Source organism: Phascolarctos cinereus, unplaced genomic scaffold (assembly GCF_003287225.1).
Source record: "Phascolarctos cinereus isolate Bilbo 61053 unplaced genomic scaffold, phaCin_HiC Scaffold_5;HRSCAF=322, whole genome shotgun sequence".
In the NCBI taxonomy this organism is placed as follows: Eukaryota; Metazoa; Chordata; class Mammalia; order Diprotodontia; family Phascolarctidae; genus Phascolarctos; species Phascolarctos cinereus.
Window position 1 is genome coordinate 154,015,377 of NW_027555958.1, and position 12,697 is coordinate 154,028,073.

Sequence of the window (12,697 nt, forward strand, 5' to 3'; positions counted from 1 at the left end):
TTAGTAGTTTACTTTTACCTGAAGGAGTGGAGTATATTTTTGCCTTCCTTCCTCAAGGCTGCTTCATAATGCCTTAGTTGGATAGGTCTAGACCTGAAAGAAACTCCATTTCCTGAAAGCATTGATGTCCATTATTACATTGATGACATACTGATGACCACACCAGACAAAGCCATGGTGGCAGTGGCTTTCGGTGGAATGGTGGCCTGTGTAAAGAACAGCAAGTAGGCTTTGAGACACTCAAGAGGTGGCTGCTAATCTGTTCAGGCATATATGCTGGGAGAAGGCCGGGATCAAGATGAAAACAATAGTGCTGTGAGGTAACTTGTACTTTTTTCTATTTTTGTAGCCTTTTGACTTTGTTTGAATATTTCTTATTGCCTCATGGAGTCATTTGGCTTCTGTTTGGGTCCATTCGAATTTTCAGAGAGTTTTTTTATTTGGACAAGATTTTGTACCTCTTGAGCCAAGCTGTTAATTCCCTTTCCAATTTTTTCTTCCATAGCTCTCATTTCATTTCTGGCTTTTTCCTTAAGTGCTCTCATTCCATTTATGAAATCATTTTCAACTGTTTTTTAAACTCTTGTTTCATCTCTTCCAAGAATTCTGGTTGAATTTGTGCCCAAGCAGTGTTTTTCTCAGAGGTATTTCTTGTAGATGTTTTGGAGTCATTCTCTTCTACTGTATTTGTGTCATAAGTGTCCCTGCTACCATAATTGTTCGTTATAGTGGGATTGTTTCTTTATTTGCTTATTCTTCCAGAGTGACTTAGGACATGGTGTTGGGGTTGGGCTCTGCCATACTTCTGGAGGAAAGGCCTGAGCTAGTCTTATTATTGCTTTCTGGGGTGGGGGGCAGGGGGGCTTTTGATATTGAGTGTTGTGTTATTCTAGGAGATTAGGGATAGGCTGGGAGACCTACAAGCTTTCAATGCTCTCAAAGTGGTCTGATCCAGGCCAAAGTTTGTTTGTTGCAGATCGTACCCCCACTCCTGTCCTCACACTCCTGCAGCTCTGCAAGTTCCTGACCTGAGTTTGGGTCTGTGCAAGAGTAAACTGCTTATGGACTCCAACCGTCAGCTAGCTGGAAAGCTCCATTGGTTCAGAGAGGCAGAATTATAGGCTCCCCTTTGGTCTAGTTTTCCCACACTGGTTATTTTGCAGGCTGAGCTAAGCCTCGGAAATGAGAACCTGCTCTGAGCTTGGAGTCTAAGCCACACCACCGCTGCTGCTGACCTCTGCACTTTCTCCTTTCTCCCTACACTGCCCATGCCCCCCTTGGAACACCACTCCCTGCGCAGGTCCCTTTCTCAGTTCACGCCGGATCTGTGACCTAGAACTGAGTAGCAGATAACAAAGCTGCTAGTTGGCATCTGTCTTTTTTGCAGTGCCCAGTAGTAGAGTTGTTTGAGAGTCCTCCGGTAGGATCTGGAACTTCCCGTTACCCTAGTGCACAGCTTCTCTCTGTGCATTGCAGTGCTTAGTGCACGTCTGCTCCTGGCTCACCTCCATTCCTAGTGTACATAGACCTCCATGTCCATCTCCCTATGACAAAGGACTCACTATGACTTTTTCTGTATTTCTCCATCAGGAGTATTTGGACAGGAGCTCACCACACTGCTTCCTACCACTCCTCCATCTTGGTTCTGCCCTCTGCTGCTTGAATAGTTGAGCTGAATTATTTTGAATAATTATGCCTCTACATCTTAGGAGGCTTTGCCGTGTTCTGGGGCTTGATTCACTCAGCAAATTGCAGCATCTGGAGGACCTCACTGTCTTTTTAACATCAATATTATTCCATTGATGCTGTGACTGGCTCATGGGATTTCATAGTCTGCAAAGAATAAAAATAGAGGATTACCAGAAAACCAATAGAGAGGTACACAGTGGGTGAAGGCAGGCTGTTATGAAGAACTGGTAAATACAACTCATCAAAAGGATATGTGAATGGAAAAGAAGGTGATTTAATCATGATCAGATGAGTTAATAACTTCGCCAGCCTTGAAGTACTATATAAACATTAAATGTTGTGATGATGATAGTGATGATGCAATGGGGGAAAAAATTGATGGACAACCCTCAAAACTCTAATGCAGTTTTGCAATATCATGACATCTAGATTAAGATCCCCAGCATACTTGGTAAACTCCCAGTGGAAGATTCTGGGGAGTACTTGGACAAGTCACATGTTTTTGAGGTCACAGATCCATCAAAATATCAAAGTTATACTTAAAATATAGTCACAATGTCTGTCCTGTTGATCTGTTATAAAATACATTATGTGCTTCTGTTAGGATTTGTAATCTGAACGATTGTATAACACTTTGCAAAATATGAAGTGTAAAGAGCTAAATTTAAGTAATAATTTCTAGATAAATTTTATGGGCCTCTATTTCTTGTTCTAGAGCAAGGCCATAACATTATTTGGGGAAAATAATACATTTTGATTTAGACTGCTCCCAGTATTTCAAATTCATACAATAATGCATTGGTGGTATTTGAATGTTTTTCATAGTTGTTAATGTAAAAAAGCAGTAGTGATTTAAAAAAAAAGTTATTTGCAATAGTTTTATAATGGTTCCATAGTTCATTTCTCTATCCCTAAAGTCATTTATTTTGGTTGGTTCTTTCTAATTTAATTGTTAAAATGTTAGATTTGCTTTAGGCTTATGTTTGTCCATAATGCCAAAGTGAATTATTTAACATTTGGAAAAAAATACCAATTATCAAAGTTTTGATTCACCCCCCCCCAGGCTATTTGGATTAACATTTGGGGCATTTTTCTCCCATAGGACTTGTCTTTTTATCTCTTTAGGTAATTGAGCCTGATAAATTATCCTAAGGGGGATGCCAAAATGACCACTTTTGACCTGGCCTAAGGAAATAATAGGACTTACTGTATATGCCAAAGGAAATAATATGATTATTGTATATGCCAATATAAAAATTAGTTATTTGGTAACTGGTGGTTCTAGCTGTGTTGAATAAATGGTATTTATATCAGGCGATTGGATCTGAATCTAAGATAAAATGTGTGAGTTTTGAGAATCCAGTGCTAATGAAGCCAAATTAGTAGCCAAGCTAACTGTAGACAGTGGTTACCTAGTAGAATGAAAAGAGCTTTGTACTCGACATCAAAAGACCTGCCTCTGACACTTCTTAGTATTGTGACCATAGGAAAGTCATGGGAAAGTCTCTTTATCTGTAAAACAGAGCTAGTATTTGCAATACCTGCCCCATAGGCTCATTGTGAGAACAGAAGTATAAGTTGTTGGTTGTTATTGTAATTGTGGCTGGTTAGCACCATTGGTAAGAACACCATGCTACTAATGAAGCCATTGTCTTTGAGCTTTCGTTTCTTCCTTCTGCCTCCAAAAGCTTGATGGTGAAAGGGGTAGAGCAAGAGGGCACAAAGAGTTTATTGAATACCTGTCACTGAGCATGGCTTATATCCTCTGCTCTCCTTCTCCCTTCTCCTCCATACTTTTCCCAGCATGCAGTTCCCTCCAAGATTGAAGATCAGCTCTAATTTTCTCCCAGTGCCCCTTGGTAACCTGCCCCTAGCTCTTCTTTCTTTGACTAAGCTGAGAGGACAAACCCTCTCTCTTAGACCAGTGGACATTGGACATTTGTCCCTGTACTCAGCTGTTGGTTCCACACATTACACTGTTCTCAGTGGGCTTTCCCACTATCATGTGTCTTGTTTTTTGTTTTTTTTTTCTCCCCTCAGGGTGGTGTTTTCCTAGGTCTTATATTATAATTAAAAACCATTCTTAAGTCGTTAGTACTCATTAACAGAACATTCTCTTCACTTCTACAGGCAGAGCCTTGGCATATAACAAAGTATAATCTCTGGATGAAGACATGGATAATAATGATATTCAAGAACATCTTTTGAGATTGTGTCCTGAATTTTTGTAATGTAGTCCACTTATTAAGTAAAATTATAAAAATGATAGCATAAACAGAGCATCCATAACTGGATCCGCTCCCCTTCCAAAAAAATTTGCAAAAGCATAGTGTTTATGTAAATATTTAAAAATCCCTAGTTTCAACAGTGTGGGCCCTCTCTCCACCAGTCAGTCAACAATCATTTTTTTTGTTATATCCTTTTTATGTGTCAGGCACTCTAAATTTTTCTGTACCTATGAGGCACTTTTTATATTGGGAGATCTAGGTGATATCAAGGCAAAATATGCAAAACAATTCTGTTAAATAAAAATATAAGTAATGCAAAGGAGATAAGGGGGGAGATATGTGTAAATTAAACAAAAGTTTAAAAAAATAAAATTTTTAAGAGATGGGCAGAATCTCTGATTTTATTGGCATAGTTAATTCCCATTAAGGAAAACCTTTCTATCAATACAGATCAAAATCTGCTTTGCAGCTTCTAGTCTTAGACAGTTACCTAGGACACTAGAGGTAAAGTGATTTGCTCAGGGTCACACAATCAGTATGTTTCAGAGGTGAGACTTAAACCCAAGTCTTCCTGACTATTTATCTGCTATCCCATGCTGTCTTTCTTTTAAAAACAAGCAACCAGCTTTTTAATTTCTCACAGATAATCTGTTTTACAAAATTGTGTTTCAACATAGACCCTTTGTTGGATTTCCTTACCTTCTTGACCCCCCCCCGCCGCCATTTCCCCCCCAACCCCAGCTCACATTTATTCTTTCATCTCTATTTGGCTTAGTAGTTTTACCTGTAGTTTTCAGACACCCCTAAGTTTGTGTTACTCTCAGGTTTGTTTGCTGTACCCAGTATAGGGAAGAGAGTGAACTGATGTAGTAGGAGCCCTGCAATTGCCATCAGGATTGCAGCAGAATGAACATGATGGCTTTCGGTGTGGATTTACCGGGCACTCCTGCCAAGTCTGGGCTCCACTAGCAGAATTTAATGAAGATCCACAGTATTTTTAATGTAGAGCCACAGTGTTTAATGAAGATACACAGTGTAGGATGATCATTACCTTTCTCTATGTCCATCTTGCCTCGTATTCTACCTGTTGGCCACAAAAAGAAGTGTAGTAATAAAAGTAGAACATGCCAGCGTGAGAAAGAATTAAATGAATCAGAAATAAGGTAGTTATGGCCATATCAGCCTCATAAATAGCCACTTGTCTAGGGTGGGTAATGTGCACTTGGCAAATAGTAAAGAGCACTGATTTTATTTTCTCTAACAAGAATCCTATTGCCTGCATAGCTACCTAGATGGAGTAGGAGCAGGTCAATAACAATACAATTGTGGGCAGATAGTCTTTTGTATTTATTTAAAATGTGGATGGAGGGCATTCAGTCAACTCTTGATTCTATGCTTGTTATCCATGTTTCAGATTATCCTGATTACTATACACTTTGCAGATTACTAAGCCTACAAGTAGTCTTGGGAACCATAACCTATTGCTAAAAGGGCGTGGCTCCCTATTGATAGGAGAAAATGTCATAAAAATAATACTATTTGTGATTAACTCTTCCCAAATCCCTTAAAATGGTATAGAAGTAGAGCGGAATTATAGCTGTAGAGTTTTCTTTTTTTAAGCTGTCATTTTGTTACCACTTATGTTTAATTCAGCAAGCATTTATTTATTTTGTATCTACTATGGACAGAGTACTATTGGGTATACCCATCCTTCTGTATCTAACACTTCCTCCACACTGGTGCAGGCCCTAATTACCTCACACCTGGACTATTGCAATGGCCTGCTCGGTTGTTGTCCCTTACCCAAGTCAGTCCCCAGTCCAGTCCATCCTCCACCCAGCTGTAAAATGAATCTAACCTCTAAGATCTAACCATGCCACACCCCTATTCAGTTATCTCCAGTGACTCCCTGTTATATACAGAATCAAATATAAAATCCTGTTTAGCTTTTAAAGGCCTTCGTAACCTGGCTCCTTCCTACGTTTCTAGTCTTCTGACGCCTTATTCCCTTCAGTGTATTCTTCACTCCAGTGACACTGGTCTTCATACTATTCCTCCCATAAGACGCACCATCACTGGACACCAGGCATTTTCACTGGCCATTTTCATTTCACATGGCATTCCCCCATGTATGGAACTCCCGCCCTCCTCATCTCTGTTTCCCAGCTTCCCTGGCTTCCTTCATGTCTCAGCTAAAGTCCCACCTTTTGCAACAAGTCTGTCCTGGTCCTCGTTTGGCCTAAGTGCCTTCACTCTAATATAATCTCCCATTTATACTCCCTATGTATTGTTCATACGTAGTTGTTTTTATGTTGTCTCCCATTAGAAAGTGAGTCCCTTGAGACCAGAGGCTGCATTTTGCCTTTCTTTGTATCCCAAGCGCTTGCAACAATGTCTACTTGGCACGTTGTAGACATTTATGTATACATTTTCAGTATCGGTTTCTTTGGGTAAAAATACTAAATTCACCTTTTATATAATACCATACAATCACTAAGTTTAAAGTGCTTCCTTCTTCCAACTTGATATATTCAGTTGCTTATTAAAGTTAGAAGATGATGACATAACCAAAATAACTATTCCACTTCAAGGTCTGATATATAGAATCGCAAGTATGAAAGCTTAGCTGCTCAGAGTTGTATCTAGAAAGGGTCTTACCCAATCTCAAATGAACAACCATAGTGTTCCTCTCATTTTCTTCCTCCAAATGCAAAGGAAAGCAAGATAGGAAACAGTGAATATGGGGAATTCTTAGTTCAGGGAAGAAGATAAAGAAATTTTAAGGCTCTGAAATTCACTCTCTCTCTTTCCATAAACCTGTGAATCTAAATGATCACAGCATAAAGACTGGCCTTGGTCTCAGCTGCAGATATTACAGTGATTTATCTTATTAATGTGTTGTTAATTGGTGTCTGGTGACTTCTAATTATAGTAACAATAGGCTCTAACAATCAATCCTCACCTCCACTGTGCACATTAGGATTCTGTTCATCATTTAAACAAATAAACAACCCTTCTTACCACCCCACCCCTCCTTCCCCCAGCTTGTCTTTTACCTTTGGGATTGACCTATTCAGTTCATGTCATTTTGGGGTTTTTTTTAAAACAGCTATGTTTATGAAAGAATACCTGAAAAAAAAATTTTGTCTTAGGGCTTAATTATCTATTAAGGATAAATGAATAATGTTAAAAGCATTTAGTTAAGCCAGTATTGTCTGTCTCTGATTATTTTGTGAACAAAATTGTTAGTCTTTTTTTATACATGAGAGGCAGCATGGCATCATGGATAGAGGCTTCCTTGAATCCAGGAAGACCTGGGTAAAGTCTCACCTCTTTATATATAATGTCTTAATGCCCCTAGACAACTCCCGTAACTCTTTGATGCACTAGGGAATTCTCTGAGTCTGTAGGTTAAAGAGAAGGCACCAGCTGTCTGTAGTAGAGGGAATTTTCCCCACCAGGGAGTGCCTATTCCTTTTTCACCCTTACCTGTGAAATGGTGAAAGTTCTTATGCTATTGAAGGAGTGCAATATGGGGCTTCTCTCCTATGAAAACCTTAAACATGAGGAATGCTTGTGACACCATTAAATGATTACCCTGAATTATTCAATTTAACTTGTTCTTTCCAAGATAAATTTGAGACACCTAATCTCTTTTGCAGAGAAATCTCAGAAGATACAAACCTGTATAGTTTGATTACATATTCCTATTGATTATATTCCACCCACAGCAATGAAAATAAACTCCAGATACAAATCTAACAATATTATTAATTCATTACAACCAGCACTTATTTTCTTCATTAACTTTTTATTGTTATTTTCAACATACACAGCATGCACAAATGCAGCAATTATACGTTGAGCAGGAAAGGGGAAGGCCCTTTATGTTCAATGTACAGTACATCAGAAGTCATTGCTTCACCAGAGCTGTTGGGAAAACAAAATAAGATCAGCCTCTTAGAAAACAAGTATAATTAACAACAAAAAGTAGGTGGGCAAGCTTACCAATCTACTCAGAGCTGAGAGTTTGTTATCGTATATAAATAACATAGTATAGATCAGCCTCACTAAGGAAGTGGTAGTTTGGGGGCAGGGAGAGACCTAGACTGCATAAATTATTCTTTTAATTAGTGAAAAGCTTTAACTCTCTTTCTAAAAGAAACACTGTCTGTTAGAAATCGAGCTACTACTAGGTAAGCCCTTCCCTCTTGAATCTTCAGTCTTTCCCTCTAGCCAGGCTCCTTCTCTTCTCTGTACAAATATGCTTGGGTCTCTCCCAGTACTAAAGCAAAAGCCATTCTTTGAAGGCCTTAGTCGCCCTCATTCCTTGCCAGACATCATGATTGGTCTAGTGCTCTGGTCAGTTTGCAGTAGGTATACTGTGTTCAGCTCTGGGCACTGACCTGAAGGACATGGATAAGCTAGAGAGTGACCAGAAGAGGACAGCCAGGATGGTGAAGGACCTTAGATGGTGTCCTCTTCGGAATACTTAGAAAAAAAAAAAACCTGAGAATGTTTAGCTTGGTAAAGAAGAGATTGTTAGTTCTCTAGTTAGTTAGAGGATGTTAGTTAGACATCCTCAAATATTTGATAGATGTCATCTGAAAAAAAAAAAGCTGTAGAATGTTTCTCCTTGGCTCCAAAAGGCAGTCAGAGCTGTGAATACAAGTCGTAAAAAGGCTAACTGAAGCTTAATAGAAAGGAGAACTATCGAACATATACATTACCCCTTCTATATCATGGGAGTTAGGGTTGTGGCATCCCTGCGAGCTGGAAATCTGTGTAAAAATTTTTGGCCTTCACTTTGTACCAGAGAAGTCTAAATTTTTTTCTTTCCCTTTTATGTAGTGTTTACAGTACCTTATTATAAAATTTGGGTTGATATTATATAACACTATACATATATTTTATGCATTTCTGAGTTTCTAAACTTTTTCTGTGTCATCTGCTGGCCTTTGTGTGTTGTCTGCAGCTTCCATAAGACTCTCCCAAATTCCCATTTAATTTCTTATGCCAACCTGTGATACATCAAAACCACAATGGGGAAAGTCGCAAGGTAGAAGGGATGACTGTAAAGCTATTCAGAAGGGAAATAGACTACCTCTGGAAGTGGTAGGGAAGCTCCCCCTCCCCCAGAACTTCTTTAAGCAAAGGCTTGATGATTACTTGTGCAGCATGTTGTAGAGGAGAGTCTTGCCCAAGTACAGACTGAAGTCAGTGGACCCTGAGAATACTTTTGATTCTGTCATTTGGTGGATCGTGCCGCCCTGCTTCCTCACCACCTGTTCCTTGACCTCCTGCATTCAAATCTGGCTTTGGTCACTGCTGTTTTTTTCTAAGTGCTTCCCAATCACCAGCTAACAGTGTATCCTTCTTGTTCCTTTCTGCATCATTTTCACTGTGCCAAACATTGGGGGTAGAATATGCAAAGGCACAGAGGGTGGGTGACACAAGGTAAAAATCTTGGCCTATAATATAGAATTTGTAAAGGGAGTGGGTGTCACGTAAAATAATACTGGAAAGCAACTTGGAGCCAAACTGTAGAAAGCCTAAATACCAGCAAAAAGATTTATTTTCATCCTGTGGGCAGCAGGGACCCACCGATAGTGACAAGCTCAACTTTATGCAGAGATTATGTTGGCAGTGTGTGAAAGATGGATTAGATCAGGAAGGAGGCAAACAGACCTATTACCATAGTTTAAGCAGGAGATGATAAGTGTATTAACTAGGGTAGTGGCAGTGGAAGAGTGGATACTTATAAGAGATATTTCAAAGATAATGATGGATTGGATACAGGAGGTAAGGAAGAGGGAGGAGTCAAAGATGGTCACAAGGTTTGACACCTGAGCAACTGGAAAAATGAACAGAAATAGGAAAGCTAATAAGGTCAGATTTAAGAGAAATACATTGAGTTTATTTTTGGACTTGTTAAGGTGTTGGTGAAACATATATTCAGGTAGAGATGTCCAAGAGACAACTAGAAATGTGGGACTGGTTAAAAGATTTGGAAATCATTAGCAGAGAAATAGCAACTGAAGCCTTGCAAGAGAAGGCAAGAGAGGACTAAGGATAGAACCTTGGGAATGCCCATTCTGGGGATGGGAGGAAGAAGAGGAACGAGTGAAGGAGGTTGAAAAGGAATGGTAAAAAAGGAGAACTAGGAGAGAATAGAGTCATGGAAGCCAAGGGAGGAAAGGATAGCTTGTGTGTGCTTGGCCACTGCTATGTCATCTGTTCCTTAGGATGTCTGGCAACCTCTGTGGCTGTGCTGTTTCTGACAAATCCAACCTCCGGTACTTTAAGAGCCTAGGTTATTCTTCCCTCTCCCAAACATAGAGTTCTAGAGAAGCATTAATTCAGACTCTATTGGAATTTCTAATAATTTGACATAGTCTTGCTATACTAGAAGTACAGAGGGAATATGCAAAAATTAATAGTATCAGGATTTCTGAAGGTTTTTTTTTAATGTAAGGGAATAAACCATTAAGGATTACAGAATTATGTCCAAAATAAATTTTTTATCTTTGTAATGACTAGTAGAATGTATTCATAAGAAGTTTGTATAAGTTACTATATGTATTTTTTTAAATAATAAAAATGTAGTGATATAGGCTGGCTATATCTCCCCCTCAAGATCTTAGGGTATCTCTCAGTGGCTGGGGAGTCCTTACTGCTTGAGCTGCTGTTCAGTCTGTGGTCCCTGTTGTTAACCACCAAGGATCTGTCAAGTTTCATTTAACCAGTTAACATAAGTTAGTTTTTTCAAAGAGATATTTACTCGTAACACATATTGAGAAAAAAAGTAACATTTCCTCCCAGCAGCTAGGAGTACACTCTCTCCTATACCACATTGGTCCTTAAGGAGAGTGTACTCAGACTTAAAATAAGCATTTTCTACATAGCGTTGATCCCTCAAATTTAGCCTCCAAATATATAGCATAACCTTTGCATAAGTCCGTGTCTCAGCTACCTGTGGCAGAGCCCCTTAGGTCATCAGGGCCTTCTGCTGGGCTGGCTCCCTCAGCTCCTCTGGACCTTACTGGGCCAGTTGCCTGTAGAACTTGTCACAGACTCCACCTTCTTGGATCTTCTGACCTTTGAAGTTCACAAGAGCATAGCTGTCTCCAGCATTCTTCCACCTAAAAGCAAGGAGATGAGACAAAACAGAGACAAAACCAGAAGGCCATAACCTCGCAACTTCACTGAAAGGGCTCAAGGCCCTGCCCTTCCCAGAGGCTCACAGTAGCTCATCCTCCTTGAATACCAGCCAGGCAGGAAAGAGCTACCCCTAAGAGACTTGCTTTGGCTGGTTACTGTCTTCTGAGTGTACCCTGATTCTGGCTCATAGCACAGCTCATGTGCCAAACTGGGAAGACCTTCCATTATATGTATGTGTATACATGTCTGTGTGTACATGTGTACGTGCATATGTACACACACACACACCCTCTTCTCTGTGGGGATTGAGTCAGTTGAGCAGCATGCACATGCTCACTGATCTCCCTCCGTACAGTAATAACTGATATTTATAGTGCTCTAACACTTGCAGCGCACTTCATATATACTATTTCATTTGGTTCTCACAATAACCTTCAAAGTTAGAGTCTGTCTTTCCCATTTTACATATGGGGAAACTGAAGCACAAAGGAGCTAAGTGACTTACTTAGGTCAGCTAGAAATGGCTGAGGTGAAATTCTAAATCAGATATTCTGACACTTAACCTCTCAGCCTTAGCTTCTTTACTAAGAAAGAGATGGAGGCCTCAGAGGCCTAAGGCCTCTTCTAGCTCTAAATCTTTGATCTTGTGATTCAGAGTCCAGTGCTTTATCCACTATGTATCACTGCCTCAATTAAGTACCTGCTGACTTAATAATCTTATAATTAATTTCTTTTTTTTTTTTTGGTGAGGCAGTTGGAGTTAAGTGACTTGCCCAGAGTCACACAGCTAGTGAGTGTTATGTGTCTGAGGCAGGATTTGAACTCAGGTACTCCTGACTCCAGGGCCGGTGCTCTATCCACTGTGCCACCCAGCTGCCCCATAATCTTATAATTAAGACTTTTCCAAAATCGTGCTTATCTTCTTCTCCAATTAGTTTGAATTTATATTCTCATACTGGATGTCTTTTCTCTTTCCATTCTTCCCTCCCTCCCTTTCTTCCACATTATGAAACACACAAATCCAATTGGTTATAGTAGAAAGAACAATGAAGTCAGGAGGGTGGTGGTGGTATTCAGTCATGTCTAACTCTTCATGACCACATTTGGGGTTTTCTTGGCAAAGGTACTGGGATGGTATGCCATTTCTTCTCCAGCTTATTTTACAGATAAGGAAATTGAGGCAAAGAGGGATTAGGTGACTTGCCCAGGGTCACACAGCTAGTAACTGCCTGAGGCTAGATTTGAATTTAGAAAGATGAGTCTTCCTGACTCCAGACCTGTCATTTTATCTACTGCATCACCTAGCTGCAAGGAGTACTAAGTTCTAATTCTGGCACTACTTTTAAGCTCTACAAAGACCCCTTTGGCTCTAAAATTCTTAGACTCTGTGAATTTACTCAAATTTTAGTTGTATTGGGGCACTTTGTTTTCTAAGACAAATCCTAGTTTCTAGTCTAGAGAATTAGCCTTACCCCTTCAAAAACTGAAAAAAACAGGAAGTAAATATAATAACTGAGTAGCCAAAGTAAAAAAGTCCTGGCACTAAAATTCATTCACTTTATTCATAGGTGGGCTTCTGAGGCCCTCATTCAGAGCCTTCTTATTCATATATTAATCAC

The 12,697-nt window shown here is 39.6% G+C and overlaps 1 protein-coding gene across 2 annotated transcripts in view; it reads left to right on the forward strand.

The window, feature by feature from the left end:
• PDSS2 (decaprenyl diphosphate synthase subunit 2) overlaps nucleotides 1–12,697 on the forward strand; it is a 275,272-nt gene that overhangs the window by 111,608 nt on the left and 150,967 nt on the right. The window lies entirely within an intron of this gene.